The 15,826-nt window shown below is 43.1% G+C and overlaps 1 pseudogene; it reads left to right on the plus strand.

The window, feature by feature from the left end:
• Positions 1–3,518: 3,518 nt before the first annotated feature.
• LOC144486510 (SWI/SNF-related matrix-associated actin-dependent regulator of chromatin subfamily A member 5-like) lies at positions 3,519–13,457 on the plus strand (annotated as a pseudogene).
• The last annotated feature ends 2,369 nt before the right edge of the window (positions 13,458–15,826 follow it).

The raw sequence follows: 15,826 nt of genomic DNA on the forward strand, positions 1-15,826 counted from the left end.
ATCCAGTTCCCCTGGATTCCTGCTCTGTAACACATCACTGTGTAATCTAACAATTAATCCTGTTCCCCTGGATTCCTGCTCTGTAACATATCACTGTGTAATCTAACAACTAATCCAGTTCCCCTGGATTCCTGCTCTGTAACATATCACTGTGTAATCTAACAATTAATCCAGTTCCCCTGGATTCCTGCTCTGTAACATATCACTGTGTAATCTAACAATTAATCCAGTTCCCCTGGATTACTGCTCTGTAACATATCACTGTGTAATCCAACAATTAATCCAGTTCCCCTGGATTCCAGGGACCCAGGTTCGAGTCCCGGCTTGGGTCACTGTCTGTATAGTATTTGCACATTCTCCCCGTGTCTGCGTGGGTTTCCTCCGGGTGCTCCGGTTTCATCCCGCAGTCCAAAGATTAGGGTTAGGTGAATTGGCCATGCTAAATTGCCCCTTAGTGTCAGGGGAACTAGCGAGAGTAAATGCATGGCATTATGGGGATAGGGTCTGGGTGGGATTGAGGCCGGTGCAGACTCCATGGGCCAAATGGCCTCTTTCTGCACTTTAGGATTCTATGTACTAATCTTCACCACAAAAGTGATGCACAATCTCCAAAATAATTTGTACGGTGCTGTTTATTCTGAAGTGATTGTGGATTTGAAATTGACTGCAGTAACAGCTCTTTTAAAATGGTTTGGAAAGTAATAGTAACCCCTCGCACAAAACAATTCACTTCTAATTCTTAGCTATCGGCATCGTTGTACGGAACAGGAAGAGGATGAAGAGCTACTGTCAGAAAACAGCAAGACAACCAATGTCTGTACAAGGTTTGAAGAATCCCCATCATGTGTGTAAAGCCATTTTATTCATTATTTCACACATGAGTTAATGTAGCTCAGTTTTCACTACCTTTTCCCAATTGCTTTCACATTTTCAGTCACCATTCATCGATGTGCAGTGTTCAATTTTGTCAAAATTAGACTTGTGGGACATTTGAGACTGTTGTAAATAACTCTCCAAAAACAGCACCTCCCGTTCTCCTGGTTTAATTGGCTGTATTTATTGGCATAAGGGGTCTTTTTAATGGAACAATCTACTGATGCTGAGAGACACCACGGACTCACTCCAGCCTAACTTGTAATCTGACATCATATTTTCTGACTGGATATTGTGGATATTGAGTATTTTGAGGTCAGATTCAGCATGAATAAAATGCAGGGTAAAGCTGAAAGATCTCCCTCATGCCAGTATGACATGCCGGAAATCAAACACTGGTCCCTGTTGCTGTGAGGCAGCAGTGCGAACCGCTGTGCCATATTCAACCAAATGACTCCAGGGGTTCAGAAACTTCTGGGAAAGTTATTGCACCATTAATTATTGAGGCTCGATAGTTAATCTCTGGGTTTTAACACCAGTGGAAGAGTGGAGTGGAAATATTAGAATTGAAAATCAAAGATCAGATCTGCTTATTCAGACCGTAGTGTGATCTTGTTTTAAAAGCTTTTTAACCAGCTGCTCCTTCCACAACCATTGCTTTTTAACCAGCTGTCCCTTCCACAACCATTGCTTTTTAACCAGCTGCTCCTTCCACAACCATTGCTTTTTAACCAGCTGCTCCTTCCACAACCATTGCTTTTTAACCAGCTGTCCCTTCCACAACCATTGCTTTTTAACCAGCTGCTCCTTCCACAACCATTGCTTTTTAACCAGCTGTCCCTTCCACAACCATTGCTTTTTAACCAGCTGCTCCTTCCACAACCATTGCTTTTTAACCAGCTGCTCCTTCCACAACCATTGCTTTTTAACCACCTGCTCCTTCCACAACCATTGCTTTTTAACCAGCTGTCCCTTCCACAACCATTGCTTTTTAACCAGCTGCTCCTTCCACAACCATTGCTTTTTAACCAGCTGCTCCTTCCACAACCATTGCTTTTTAACCAGCTGCTCCTTCCACAACCATTGCTTTTTAACCAGCTGCTCCTTCCACAACCATTGCTTTTTAACCAGCTGCTCCTTCCACAACCATTGCTTTTTAACCAGCTGTCCCTTCCACAACCATTGCTTTTTAACCAGCTGCTCCTTCCACAACCAGTGCTTTTTAACCAGCTGCTCCTTCCACAACCATTGCTTTTTAACCAGCTGCTCCTTCCACAACCATTGCTTTTTAACCAGCTGTCCCTTCCACAACCATTGCTTCGATTTGAAAGAAATGCCATTCAATTGTGGACGGCTCTGGAAGTTTCCATATTCGCGTCTTGCAAGTTATCGATAACCGTTTGTAATCTTGATGTACTATTACTACACTTGCTTTTTGCTTCCTAATGCAAAGCATTTGGTGCCACTATATCTGAATTAATTGGAGAAATGACAGACACGAATAAACACCTAAAAGATTAGCGAACTTTTAACTGCAGTCTGAATCTACAGTTGTGCCAGGAGTATGATTCAAACTTGTACCCAGTTTGTACAGTCATGTTTTTAAATCTGCTAAATTTACAGCTCTCTGAAATAGTGAGAGAATTCAAAACAACAAATGGATTATTGCTCACGGATTCACCACTTCAGAACAACCTGCACGAACTCTGGCTCTGCTCAACTTCCTCCTCCTGGATGTCTTCAATTCGTCTGCAGTAAGTAATGAGAAAAGCAGCTTGACAGAGACTGTACCGTTTGTCTAAGGTTCAATTACAGTGTTTCAACCTATTTCTTTTTGGAAGGCATGAGAGAATGCTGCAAAGTTGTGTCTTTTTCATTTTTGAAGCTCGTGTCAGGGGAAGCTGTCCAACTTGCTGGAGGGTGTTGTGTGACACCATTGTTCCTTGCATTGGGAGCAGCCAGGGAGCTAAATGGCCGCAGTCTGTGTATTAATTTGTCCACCTGCCCACATTTTGTGAGCACTATATTCACCATATGTGTGCCGATGCAGAGTCCAATTGGTGATGTCTGCTCCTCTAACCCTTCAAACTGCTATTGACCATTCCTGATGCTCAATGTCACATCTGCCTTACACTGCGAAGCGGATTTAACATGCTTGATGTTTCCTTGAGCAAAACTGTCACCTTGTGTCACAATTCCAAACTTACATTAAAAGCTTGCTGGGGTGAGAGCTTACTTTATCCATATCTATCTCAATCCACAAATTAGCTATCAGAAGTATTTTAGTATTTCTTTTTTTTTGTTAAAGTAAGAAAAGCTATGTTTCTAACTGAATGCCTAACTGCCCATTCTTCCTGTGTGGGTGTCCTGTAGCTTGTTACAGAGATGGGAGTAGGTGGTCCAAGGGAAAAAATGATTTTTTTCCATGTTCAATTGCTCACCTGCCGAACAGCTGAAACTGATTTGCAATTGTTATGAGCAGCTGGGCATGTGTTTTATGATATCATTTGTGAACGATCTAATTTGGATGCTACCTTTTTAAATTGCCATTCTTGTTCTTCTAGTGATAAACAATGTAATCATTGAAACCATTGGATGAGGCGTTGATGGAAGTAACACAATATGCTAAAACGTTTGGGGTTGGCATGACTAGAGCCACTTGTTGTTCTTTGCAGGACTTTGATTCTTGGTTTGACACAAACAACTGCTTCGGGGACCAGAAGCTGGCTGAGCGATTGCACATGGGAAGCTTCTTATCTTATCTGTATTCTGATGCTGGGACGTCATTAAAATGCAAAGCTATTTTGGGCCCATCGCCCTCAGAAATATTATTCACAAAGTTGTATATTTGTGTGATGAAGTGATGTGCCTTGAGAGTGTTTGGGGCTAATTTGAAGAAACAGCAAGGTTTCTTTTCTTCATTTACTGGGTGTGGATGTCGTTGACTAGACCAGCATTTATTGGCCATCCCATGTTGCCCTTCAGAAGGTGGTGGTGAGCTGCCTTCTTGAACCACTGCAGTGCCTGAAGTTCTAGGTACATCCACAGTGCTGTTAGGGAAGGAGTTCCAGTTTTTTTGACCCAATGACGGTGAACAAGCAGCGATATGTTTCCAAAGTCAGGATGATGAGTGACTTGGAGGGAAACCTCCAGGTGGTGGTGCCCCCAGGTACCTGCTGCTCTTATCCTTCTAGGTGGCAGTGGCTGAGAGTTTGGAAGGTGCTGCCTAAGGAACCCTGGTGAATTCCTGCAGTGCATCTTGTAGATGGTACACACGGCTTTCACTGTTCATCGGTGGTGGAGGGAGTTTGTGGAAGGGGCAGCAATCAAGTGGGCTGCTTTGTCCTGGATGGTGTTGAACTTCATGACTGTTGTTGGAGCTGCACTCATCCAGGCAAATGGAGAGTATCCATCACACCCCTGACTTATGCTTTGTATCTGGTGGAGAAGCTTTGGGGAGTAAGGAGGCGAGTTACTCACCGCAGGATTCCTGGCCTTTGACTTGCCCTGGTAGATTTAGAACTGTTAATTCATTGATTAAAAATGTGATGGCAAAAACTGAGGATCTATATTCTACTAACTGTTTATCCCGAGCAGTGTTAAATTTTGAGTTACTGCGTGTGAATTACAAATTAATTTGACTTTTATGAAGTGATAAAGAACATAAGAACATAAGAAATAGGAGCAGGAGTAGGCCATCTAGCCCCTTGAGCCTGCCCCGCCATTCAATAAGATCATGGCTGATCTGAAGTGGATCAGTTCCACTTACCCACCTGATCCCCATAACCCCTAATTCCCTTACCGATCAGGAATCCATCTATCCGTGATTTAAACATATTCAACGAGGTAGCCTCCACCACTTCAGTGGGCAGAGAATTCCAGAGATTCACCACCCTCTGAGAGAAGAAGTTCCTCCTCAACTCTGTCCGAAACTGACCCCCCTTTATTTTGAGGCTGTGCCCTCTCGTTCGAGCTTCCTTTCGAAGTGGAAAGAATCTCTCCACCTCTACCCTATCCAGCCCCTTCATTATCTTATAGGTCTCTGTAACATCCCCCCTCAGCCTTCTAAATTCCAACGAGTACAAACCCAATCTGCTCAGTCTCACCTCATCATCAACACCCCTCATCTTTGGTATCAACCTGCTGAACCTTCTCTGCACTCCCTCCAAGGCCAATATATCCTTCCGCAAATAAGGGGACCAATACTGCACACAGTATTCCAGCTGCGGCCTCACCAATGCCCTGTACAGATGCAGCAAGAGATCTCTGCTTTTATATTCTATCCCCTTGCGGTATAGGCCAACATCCCATTTGCCTTCTTGATCACCTGTTGCACCTGCAGACTGGGTTTTTGCGTCTCATGCACAAGGACCCCCAGGTCCCTTTGCACAGTAGCATGTTGTAATTTTTTTCCATTTAGATAATAATCCAATTTGCTATTATTTCCTCCAAAGTGAATAACCTCGCATTTGTCAACGTTATACTCCATCTGCCAGATCCTCGCCCACTAACTCAGCCTGTCCAAATCTCTCTGCAGACCTTCTATGCCCTCCACACGATACGCTTTTCCACTTATCTTTGTGTCGTCAGCAAACTTTGTTACCCTACACTCAGTCCCCTCCTCCAGATCGTCTATATAAATGGTAAATAGTTGAGGCCCCAGTACCGATCCCTGCGGCACGCCACTAGTTACCATCCGCCAACCAGAAAAGTACCCATTTATTCTGACGCTCTGCTTCCTGTCGGATATCCAATCCCCAATCCACGTGAACACCCTACCCACAACTCCGTGTGACCCAATCTTCTTCAGCAACCTTTTGTGAGGCACCTTATCAGACACCTTTTGGAAATCCAAAAACACCGCATCCACCGGTTCCCCTCCGTCAACCGCACCAGTCACATCTTCATAAAAATCCAACAAGTTCGTCAAGCACGACTTTCCCCTCATGAATCCATGCTGCGTCTGCTGAATCGAACCATTCTTACCCAGATGGCCTGCTATTTCTTCTTTAATGATGGATTCCAGCATTTTCTAGTTCCACCACTTCTTGCAGACATGACTTACCTGCGATCCACTGGAATTAAGTGGTGGCTCTATTCGTGTAACGAGAATGGTTTCTGCCCAGTCCAGCTGCATCCCACTTAGAATGGATTAGAAATGTTAAAGGGCACAAAGCTAAATGAACATTTACCAGGTGTTCTTGCATTCAGTAAATAGTGCCTGAAGTAAACATGGCATTTAAGGTGCTGGAATAGGCAACTTAGAAATTGATGAGACGAATAGATAATTATTGCCTTTCACTCGATGTAGGCAACTACCACAGGTGTTTTTAATTAGGGTGGACATTTTACCCAGATCTGAATAATTTGAATCACTTCAGATATTACATAATATGGTGAAGGGGGAGAGATTTCTTCCGCTTCATTTACTCTCAATTATTTATTCTGTGGCCATATATTGAACTCCTCAGTTGACCTTGGTAACAAGGCCCATTCAGCATCCCCACGGGCTGTTCCAATTGCTGATCCCGACCTTGATAAGAACATTTCAATTGATGCTGGATCTCTAGTAGAACTGCTTCCTGATCAGGAAGACTTGCTCAATTAAAGTGTTTTTATCACATTTTGGGAGGTGCAGGGTAAGGGAAATAGAATAATTTTTATTTGCTGAAATGTCTATCCACTATTTGAGAAGCTGAAATGGGTTGGGGGAGAGGAGGAATGGTAGGTTACAATTACTCTGATTTATCTCCTCTTCTGTTCACACTACAAGCTCCATTTCCTAACCATTCACTCCAAACCTCTGTCTGGTTCCTGTCTGTCTGAGGCTGAACTAAACTATTTGCAATTGTGATATCCTAATTGAGCCTGAACTACATTTCCAACCCCATATTCTTAATATTACCAATACCACCACCATAATATCGCCCGCCCTTGTTCAAACCCTTAATTAGCACGAGGTTTTCCTAAACAGCCTCCCACCTTGCACCACGTGGAAGATTCAATTCATCAGAACTGCTGCTGACATGAACCAAGTTCTGTCCACTGCTCCATTTGTGCATCGCTGATGGTCAACCTTCAGCTGTTTAGCCCAAAGCACTGGAATTATTTCCCTAAATCTCTCTGCCTCTCCAGCTCATCCTTATTTAAGACACTGCTTTAAAAACTCCTTGGTCACCTCTCAATGGGTTTTTTGGTAGCTCGGTGTCAAATTTGTGTGATAATTGCCCCTGTGATGATCCTGTAGACATCTTATTATCATAGAATCCCGACAGTGCAGAAGGAGGCCATTTGGCCCATCAAGTTTGCACCAACCCCACATATTTACCCCGCCAATCGCACTGACACCAAAGGTTTATTTAGCCTAGCCAATCAACCGAACCCGCACATCTTTGGAATGTGGGAGGAAACCGGAGCAGACACGGGGAGAATGCGCAAACTCCACACAGAGAGTGACCCGAGGCCAGAATCGAACCTGGGTCCCTGGCGCTGTGAGACAGGAGTGCCAAACACTGTGCCACCATGCCACCTATGTTAAAGGCGTTGTAGAAATGTACATTGTTGAGGAATGAAGAAAGTGAATTTAAGGTTACTATCCCCTTAATCCCACTTAGTTACCCCACCAACCTACACATCTTGGGACACTTAAGGGGAAATGTAGCATGGCCAATCCACCGAACCTGCACATCAGACTGAGAGGGTAAACTGGAGCACCCAAAGGAAACCCACGCAGACACGGAGAGAACATGTAACCTCCCCAAAAACAGTCACCCAAGGCCAGAATTGAAGCCGGGTCCCTGGTCTGTGAAGCAGTAGTGCTAACCACAGCCACCATACCGCCCTGATCTAGTATTGTGCAATGAGGTAGGGTTAATTGGTAATCTCATAGTAAAAGATCCACAGGCAAATATTCATATCACAATTGAATTCCATATGATGGTCTGCAAGTGACATATTTCCACAATCATCAACAAGAATCTTGTCCCTATCTAATTGGTTTTAGGTTTGAGAGGAGAGCCTGCTGAGGTTGATCGTGAACATTGAAAATTTTGATTTCTTTCTTTAAATGTTCATCAATGAAATTGGGAAATAAACGCTCTGCAAGAAACATCCATCTGTGGCTTATTGAGAGCATTAACGATTGTGTTAGATTAAGAGAAGAGGCTTATCATATGACAAGGAATAGTAACAAGTTTGAGCATTGGGAGTGTTTTTGAAACCAGTAAAATGCCACAGAAGATTGATTAAAAATGGAATATGAGGGTAAACTATAAGAGCTTTTACAAGTATATACAAAAGAAGATCACCAAGTTACAGGAAGGATTTAAATAAGGTTCAAAGAGTGCAGAGAAGGTTCGCAAGGATGTTACCGGGACTTGAGAACCTGAGTTACAGAGCGAGATTGAATAGGTTGGGACTTTATTCCCTGGAGCGTAGAAGATTGAGGGGAGATTTGAGAGAGGTGTATAAGATTTTGATGGGTATAGATAGAGTGAATGCAAGCAGGCTTTTTCCACTGAGGCTCGGGGAGAAAAAAACCAGAGGGCATGGGTTAAGGGTGAAAGGAGAAAAGATTAAAGGGAATATTAGGGGGGGCTTCTTCACGCAGAGAGTGGTGGGAGTGTGGAATGAGCAGCCGGATGAAGTGGGAAACATTTACCATTTAAGAAAAACTTGGACGGGCTGATGGATGAGAGGGGTGTGGAGGGATATGGTCCAAGTGCAGGTCAGTGGGACTAGGCAAAAAATGGTTCGGCACAGACAAGAAGGGCCAAAAGGCCTGTTTCTGAGCTGTAATTTTCTATGGTTCTATGGTTACTGTATTTTCTCATGAAGGGTTGGATTCCAAGGTCTGATCTGTTCTGTTGCAGAATAAAGCTGTTGACAATCTAATCTGAAGTTGCAGGTGTTTTCATCAAGTGAACATTCAGCCCACACCTGTAGATGTGCTTCAACCCATGGCTTGTTCAGCTGTTTTTGTTGAACCTGTGCTTCAGTCCACAGAACTGTTCAGTGCAGCTTTTGTAACATTGCATTATTTTGCTTGACCTTCTTGGGCATCATCAGTGTGTAAAAAGCATGTATTCTCACCTGAATTAGGTATTGAGACCCTTCCTCCTCCCACATATTAAAGCTGAGGTAGAAAAGAGCCTGCCGCCAAAAAAGGAAGTCAAAATGTATGTCGGCCTGAGCAAAATGCAACGGGAATGGTGAGTGCACAACTTGTGAATCTTAATGTGTTGCATTGTGAAGTACGGCATCATCTTGCAACAACTCATTGAAATTGTCCTGCACTTCAATCAACAATTAGAGCATTTGTAGAACGAAGGGAATAGATTCACCAGTGTAAGCGAGTGTGATTTTACCCAATGCATCAATAATAGGCTGACTCCCTACTATTGACCATCTTGCTTCCGTCTGATCTGTAAGATTTTTGTGTTTGGAATTCTAACTTCCCTCAATCATTTCCATTATTTTTTCCCGAAACAGAAGATCATCATTGAATTCAGATTGGACGATTGCCATTCAAGTGTGATTATTACAGTGCTTTCAAACTACTTTGCTCTCAGCTTTGGGCTTTCTTCTTTCAAACCCCAATGCAGCCCATTATTGATACCCACCTGATCAGGTACTAGTGAGGTGTCCCCTCCAAACTTATTAACCATGTCTATCATGGTTGGTCAAGGAGAACGCTGCAAAGCCCTTCAAAATAAGACTGCACCCGATGTAACACAATGTCATTGCCTCACGATGATGCCAGGATCGCTGCCACGAATATAAAACAGTCACTAATAAATCAAACAGGAATTTAGGAGAAGATTCAAAAAAGAAAGTGGCAGAGTGGTTAGTGTGGAACTCACTACCACATGGAGAGGCATGACATTGATGCATTTTAGGGAAGTTTGTTAAACATAGAATGGAAAAAGAAATCGAAGGTGTGAGGAGACTCTTATCATGAACACTGATCTGGAATTGTTGATCGAAGTGGCCTGTTTCTGCGTTACAAATACTTAATCCCAGAGTACTTCATATTGCTCGCATCCAAGTTAGATGAAAAGGAATATTCCCATCCCTTCAAACCCTGGCCACCTGGAATGAATTGTACTTTATATCAATGAACAAAATGTCGAGTGTGTATTAGTCGTAAGATATGGGTTTCTATATCTGTGAGGCTTAGATGGAGCACCCTGTTCCCTGGTAGGTGAGAGGGGTTGGAATGTGGATCCTAGACTTTGTCCGAGGCACCTATAGAACAAAGCATTCATTTTAGGTTGTAATTGCTTTCTGTTGAGCTCCATTAAAAAAATGAATTTATCTCCAAGTTGGTGTGATGAGTTTTAATTCTGGCCTTGCTGACAGGTACACCAGGATATTAATGAAGGATATTGACATCCTGAACTCCTCAGGAAAATGGACAAAATGCGTCTATTGAATAGACTGATGCAACTGCGCAAGTGCTGCAACCACCCCTATCTGTTTGACGGAGCTGAACCTGGCCCACCTTACACCACTGACACTCACCTGGTAGTTAACAGTGGCAAAATGGTGGTACTGGACAAACTGCTGCCGAAAGTGAAGGAGCAAGGTCAGCCGCAGGCCTGGTCAAGGCTTTTGTTTCCCTTTCTGTCTTTCAATCTTTCTATCGGAAGGAGACATGGAGTGATTTGATAGTTTCGTGGATACTTGAGTAGCTCGGACGGGGTGGGGGTGGCCAACATAAGGCATAAGGCCCAAATTAACGATTGTCAGACCGTAAAGGGAAATTAATTGAAAATATTCCAAAATGTGTTATAAATTAATATGTAATAAACTCTGGAATCAGCAATGGTTTTAGTTATAGTAGGACAGGCAAAGAAGCTTACTGAGATCTCCTTGAGGAGATAACCAAACAAAAACACAATGCAAATTAGGTTTTAGAATATGTTCAACAAATCTGTGATTAGAGAGTAAATATAGTAATAAAGTTCACGCTTTGTGAAATAGATGACATTGTCTCAATGGATTAAGAATTAGCTTAATGTTAATGTTCCTACTTTGGGAGGATGTAGGTTTGGATTCAGATTCGATTGGAAATTCAAAGAGCATGCCAGTCACTCGAACTCGAATCCATGACCAAATTAGTTGAGACTCTGGAGACCAGGAGGAATTGAACAAAAACTACTGTGTAGTCCAATCCATATAGAAGGAAATCGGGTGGAGTGGAAAATCAAACATCCTGGTATATCGATTGGCTGTAAACAACCGCCTGCATGGTTATTTGTGCATTTCCGAGTGCGATGTCAGACTTTGTCATGCTCTGGAGCACTCCTGTACCTGTGCTGTAGACTGATCAAAAATAGAACAGGATTTTTAGTAAATGAAAGGGGTTTGTGATGTTTAGCCTTCGTAAGCATGCAAGGATTTCCACGACAATGTCTGCAAAAGAATTTGAAAATGATCACTGATGACACCATGGCAGCATTTGACCTGTGCAGCAAGGTACAGCAGATTGCATGCTGTGATGTTATGGGTTACAAATCAGCACAGGTTTTAATGAGTTAAAAACTGCTGAAAATACGCAACTAATCTGGTAGCATCAGCGAAGGGTCAACTATGATTCTTCAGAACTCCCCTCTCCACAGATGCTGCCTGACCTGCTGAGTATTTCCAGAACTTTGCTTCCATCTATTTAGCTTTTATTTCACAAGTTTTAGTGACTGTTTAAAACAATGGTGTGTCTTGATCTGAAATCGCATTCTGTTTTAGTCATTCTGGCCTGCCACACGCCATCCACTGGGGCTGGGGGCTCCCAAAAACTGGCCGATTTACCATCAAATATTCTTCATGAGGAGAGTTGGATCACAGGCCTCTGCAATGCTTGATGGGCCCCATCCTCCTTCCGGGGGAATAGTTACAGGAGCCAAATATTCTGAAAATTGGGGGCTAACGTGTTGGGAGAAGGTGAAAGGGATAATTACATGGTTTGGGATTGCAGCTATTTTTTGATTAGGGTTTAAGTTTTGCTGCCCAAACTGCAGCACCGTCTGGAATCCACCTGGAATATAAACCCTTCGAAATCATTCCCATCAATCATGGCAGCTGGGTCACATGGACAGTTCACATTGTATGAATTATAAAATTGGAGTTGGTTATGTGTTCATTTATGCCTCCTGTACTATAACGAGTTTACGAGATTACTCTGCATCCTGCAAGTTACCACTGAAATTTGTTTTCCATTATCCACATCAGTAGATGTAGGTTTTTGAAGCATTTGTGTATCTGCGCTGTGTTCTTGGCTACCGATCAACCGATTACCCTGATGATTGTTCTTCTTTTCCACAGGTTCTCGGTGTTGATCTTCAGCCAAATGACCAGGGTACTGGATATAGAACATAGAACATAGAACAGTACAGCACAGAACAGTCCCTTCGGCCCACGATGTTGTGCCGAGCTTTATCTGAAACCAAGATCAAGCTATCCCACTCCCTATCATCCTGGTGTGCTCCATGTGCCTATCCAATAACCGCTTAAATGTTTCTAAAGTGTCTGACTCCACTATCACTGCAGGCAGTCCATTCCACACCCCAACCACTCTCTGCGTAAAGAACCTACCTCTGATATCCGTCCTGTATCTCCCACCACGAACCCTATAGTTATGCCCCCTTGTAATAGCTCCATCCACCCGAGGAAATAGTCTTTGAACGTTCACTCTATCTATCCCCTTCATCATTTTATACACCTCTATTAAGTCTCCCCTCAGCCTCCTCCGCTCCAGAGAGAACAGCCCTAGCTCCCTCAACCTTTCCTCATATGACCTACCCTCCAAACCAGGCAGCATCCTGGTAAATCTCATCTGCACTCTTTCCAGCGCTTCCACATCCTTCTTATAGTGAGGTGACCAGAACTGCATACAATATTCCAAATGTGGTCTCACCAAGGTCCTGTACAGTTGCAGCATAACCCCACTGCTCTTAAACTCCAACCCCCTGTTAATAAAAGCTAACACACTATAGGCCTTCTTCACAGCTCTATCCACTTGAGTGGCAACCTTTAGAGATCTGTGGATATGGACCCCAAGATCTCTCTGTTCCTCCACAGTCTTCAGAACCCTACCTTTGACCCTGTAATCCACATTTAAATTTGTCCTACCAAAATGAATCACCTCACATTTATCAGGGATATCTTGGAAGATTATTGTATGTGGAGAAACTACGAGGATTGTAGACTGGATGGACAGACGCCGCATGAGGAGAGACAAGTATGTTTTTTGCCCTGTGCTTTCAAAACTGAGTTTGTTTGAGGAAAGTTCTCACCTCTTAAATTGATCTGAGGCTCTATTATCTAAGTAAGAATTCTAGACTTAAGGTTACAAAACTGACTCAAGGTTTTCAAACAAAAAATATGAATATTCAATTTGAATCCAGCATCTATTTGTATTTTTAAAAATGAAACTTTCCAACAATTAGTAAAAAGATTGGTCCCAATCGTTTGTTCAATTCTGGCTTAACTTTTCTCTCTCATCCCTCCAGGATTCTATTTCTGCTTTCAATAGTCCTGGGAGTGTCGTGGTTCCCCAGGACGACAATTCGTTCACATCGGTTTAAAACAGAGAGTCTGAGCAGCGATCTTCCAAGCAATAGACTTTATTTCTCAGCACAAGCGAAAAAGTCGGGATCTCCGGATCAATCCAAAGAGCCCTTGGGCTTACAATCTTTTATGTACATTTCAGCCTCATATCTCAAGATCCTCATCTCCCTTTTACAGCCTGTCCTTGGTTGTTATCTTACCCTACAGCCCGACCTTTCTTTGGCCACCATTAGTTTTAGTTGACCCTTTATCTGTTTTCTTTGCAATTGGTCATTCCCTGTTATATCTCTTTGTCTCTTAAACCATGGTGGTTATAACTCTTGCTCTTATCTGAACTTTTCTGTTTGTCCAATAATCGTGGTTTTGCAGGCTAAGGCCGAATGTGTTTAGAAGAAAAGACATCCTCTCTGCTGATTTATGGTCCACTAATGTGTTTAGAAGAAAAGACATTCTCTCTGCTGATTTATGGTCCACTATTCAGTTGAACCACCGAGCAGTCTTCCTTGTTTTCTTAAGTGACTATTGTTTGCTTTCCTTAATTAGTGATTGCTATATTACTTCTCTAGTTCCTCTAGTTCCTCCACTTTGATCATATCGACTCCACTTGATTATATTAGGTCGGGTCACACGAGGTTACTTTAGGTTATATACCCATCTCACTACTCACCTAAATCTGCTATATCATTTTACTAAAACCTGTGAATCTGAATTTCATACCTAGCTCATACAATATCTAATACAATTTCCCTTACAATCCCCCCTTTGAGGCTTCCCTAGCCTCATCCCAATTATCAAGCTCAAATAATCCCCTTGCTCAATCCCATTTGTATTTTATTTTAATCACTTTTCCCAGGCGATGTGGAGGAGCCGACTATTTTGGTCAGGGATCAGTGTCCCTATTCTAACTTTATCATAATTTGTCTATCCCGGTTCTGATTTTTGGGTTGCTCCTCCAGATTGCCTGCCCCTGACAGTCATCAGCCAAAAACCTTCCCACTCTTGTCTAGGGAAGGGAAAAAGACTGATTCCTGTGTACAGACTAAATTCTCCTGGTTTCCCGCGGACTTCAGCAAGGTGCTATTGTTGTCACAAGGCGATCTTCCACTATTGTAGTTATTTTACAGAGTGACGAGTTTCAACTTCGACCAAGGTCATTGTGAATCCACTCAGCGGGGGCGGCTCAAGATTTTCCCATTCCTCTGTTTTTTCTCTCGAGCGTGAGCTGCTTCGCACCCGCGTCACCATCTGCCGCGCTGCCATTCTGGTAAGGAAGGATCTCAGGGCGGGTAAAAAACAACAAAATATCAATCCCAGAATGATTATTGTTGCGATTGCTACAGCTCCAGCTTTGGCAAACCACGCCCCCCATCTTCCTAATATTCTGTCCAGCCAACTCCATACCTCATGCCCAAACCCAGCATTTTCTTTCACTTCTTTCTTAAGATTTTTTAACTTATTCATGGCTTGTGTAAATGACCCCTCTGGATTAGTGTTACTAGGGATAAATGTGCAGCACTGATCCCCAAACATAACACACACCCCTCCTGTCTCTGCCAGGAGCCAATCTAACGATTTTGCCACGCCATTTTGCTGGTCGCATCCAACTGCTCTCCTAAGGCCTCCAGGGCATCATTCGTATAATTATTAAACCTCTGCTGATTATAATAGATGTAATTGATCCACTCAGTATTCTTGCTGGGTGTGATCCAAACAAAGAGGGATTCAAACCCTGCAGCTATTTCGTTCCTAGCTTTGAACTCATTCGGGATGCCGCGGGGCTGTCCGATTGCGTCCAATTTTATCGTAGGGTCAGGGGTATATGCCCTCTTAACTTTTTGTGATTTAATTTCTCTTTCCACCGGTAGTATCACAATGCTCTGGGCAAGCATAACTCGGGCACATAGTCCCTTCCAATTCTGTGGTAATTTTGCCAATAGCCCTTTCTCCGGGCCACAAAGCCACCAGAGATCGGCCAGTTGATTTTCTTGATAGTCTAACGCATAAGGAGGGGGTGCCCATCCCCCTCCTGAGATGATCAGATTAAGAGCATCGGTTATATTCCAAATCCTTTCACACTCTCCTGTGTAATTTCCCACACTACTTCCTGTGCTACTTTCCCTCCAATAGCAATCTTGGATTTGTAAGTTGGGCTCTGCACTCCATTCCTTTGGGACCGCGTCCACTGCCGTTTTTAGCCACTTTGGACATCTGTGGGTCAAGTTGTAGATGCCCTTTTTTACCCCAGCAAACAGGATGCAGTGGTATTGACACAACGGCGGCTCACCTTTACAAAGGTTATCACATGCGGATCCGGAACAGTTTATCTTCTCATACGAGTAGTTCCGATTCCCTATCATATGATACCGCATATATGTGGTATATGGAC

Source organism: Mustelus asterias, unplaced genomic scaffold (genome assembly GCF_964213995.1).
Source record: "Mustelus asterias unplaced genomic scaffold, sMusAst1.hap1.1 HAP1_SCAFFOLD_375, whole genome shotgun sequence".
NCBI lineage: Eukaryota > Metazoa > Chordata > Chondrichthyes > Carcharhiniformes > Triakidae > Mustelus > Mustelus asterias.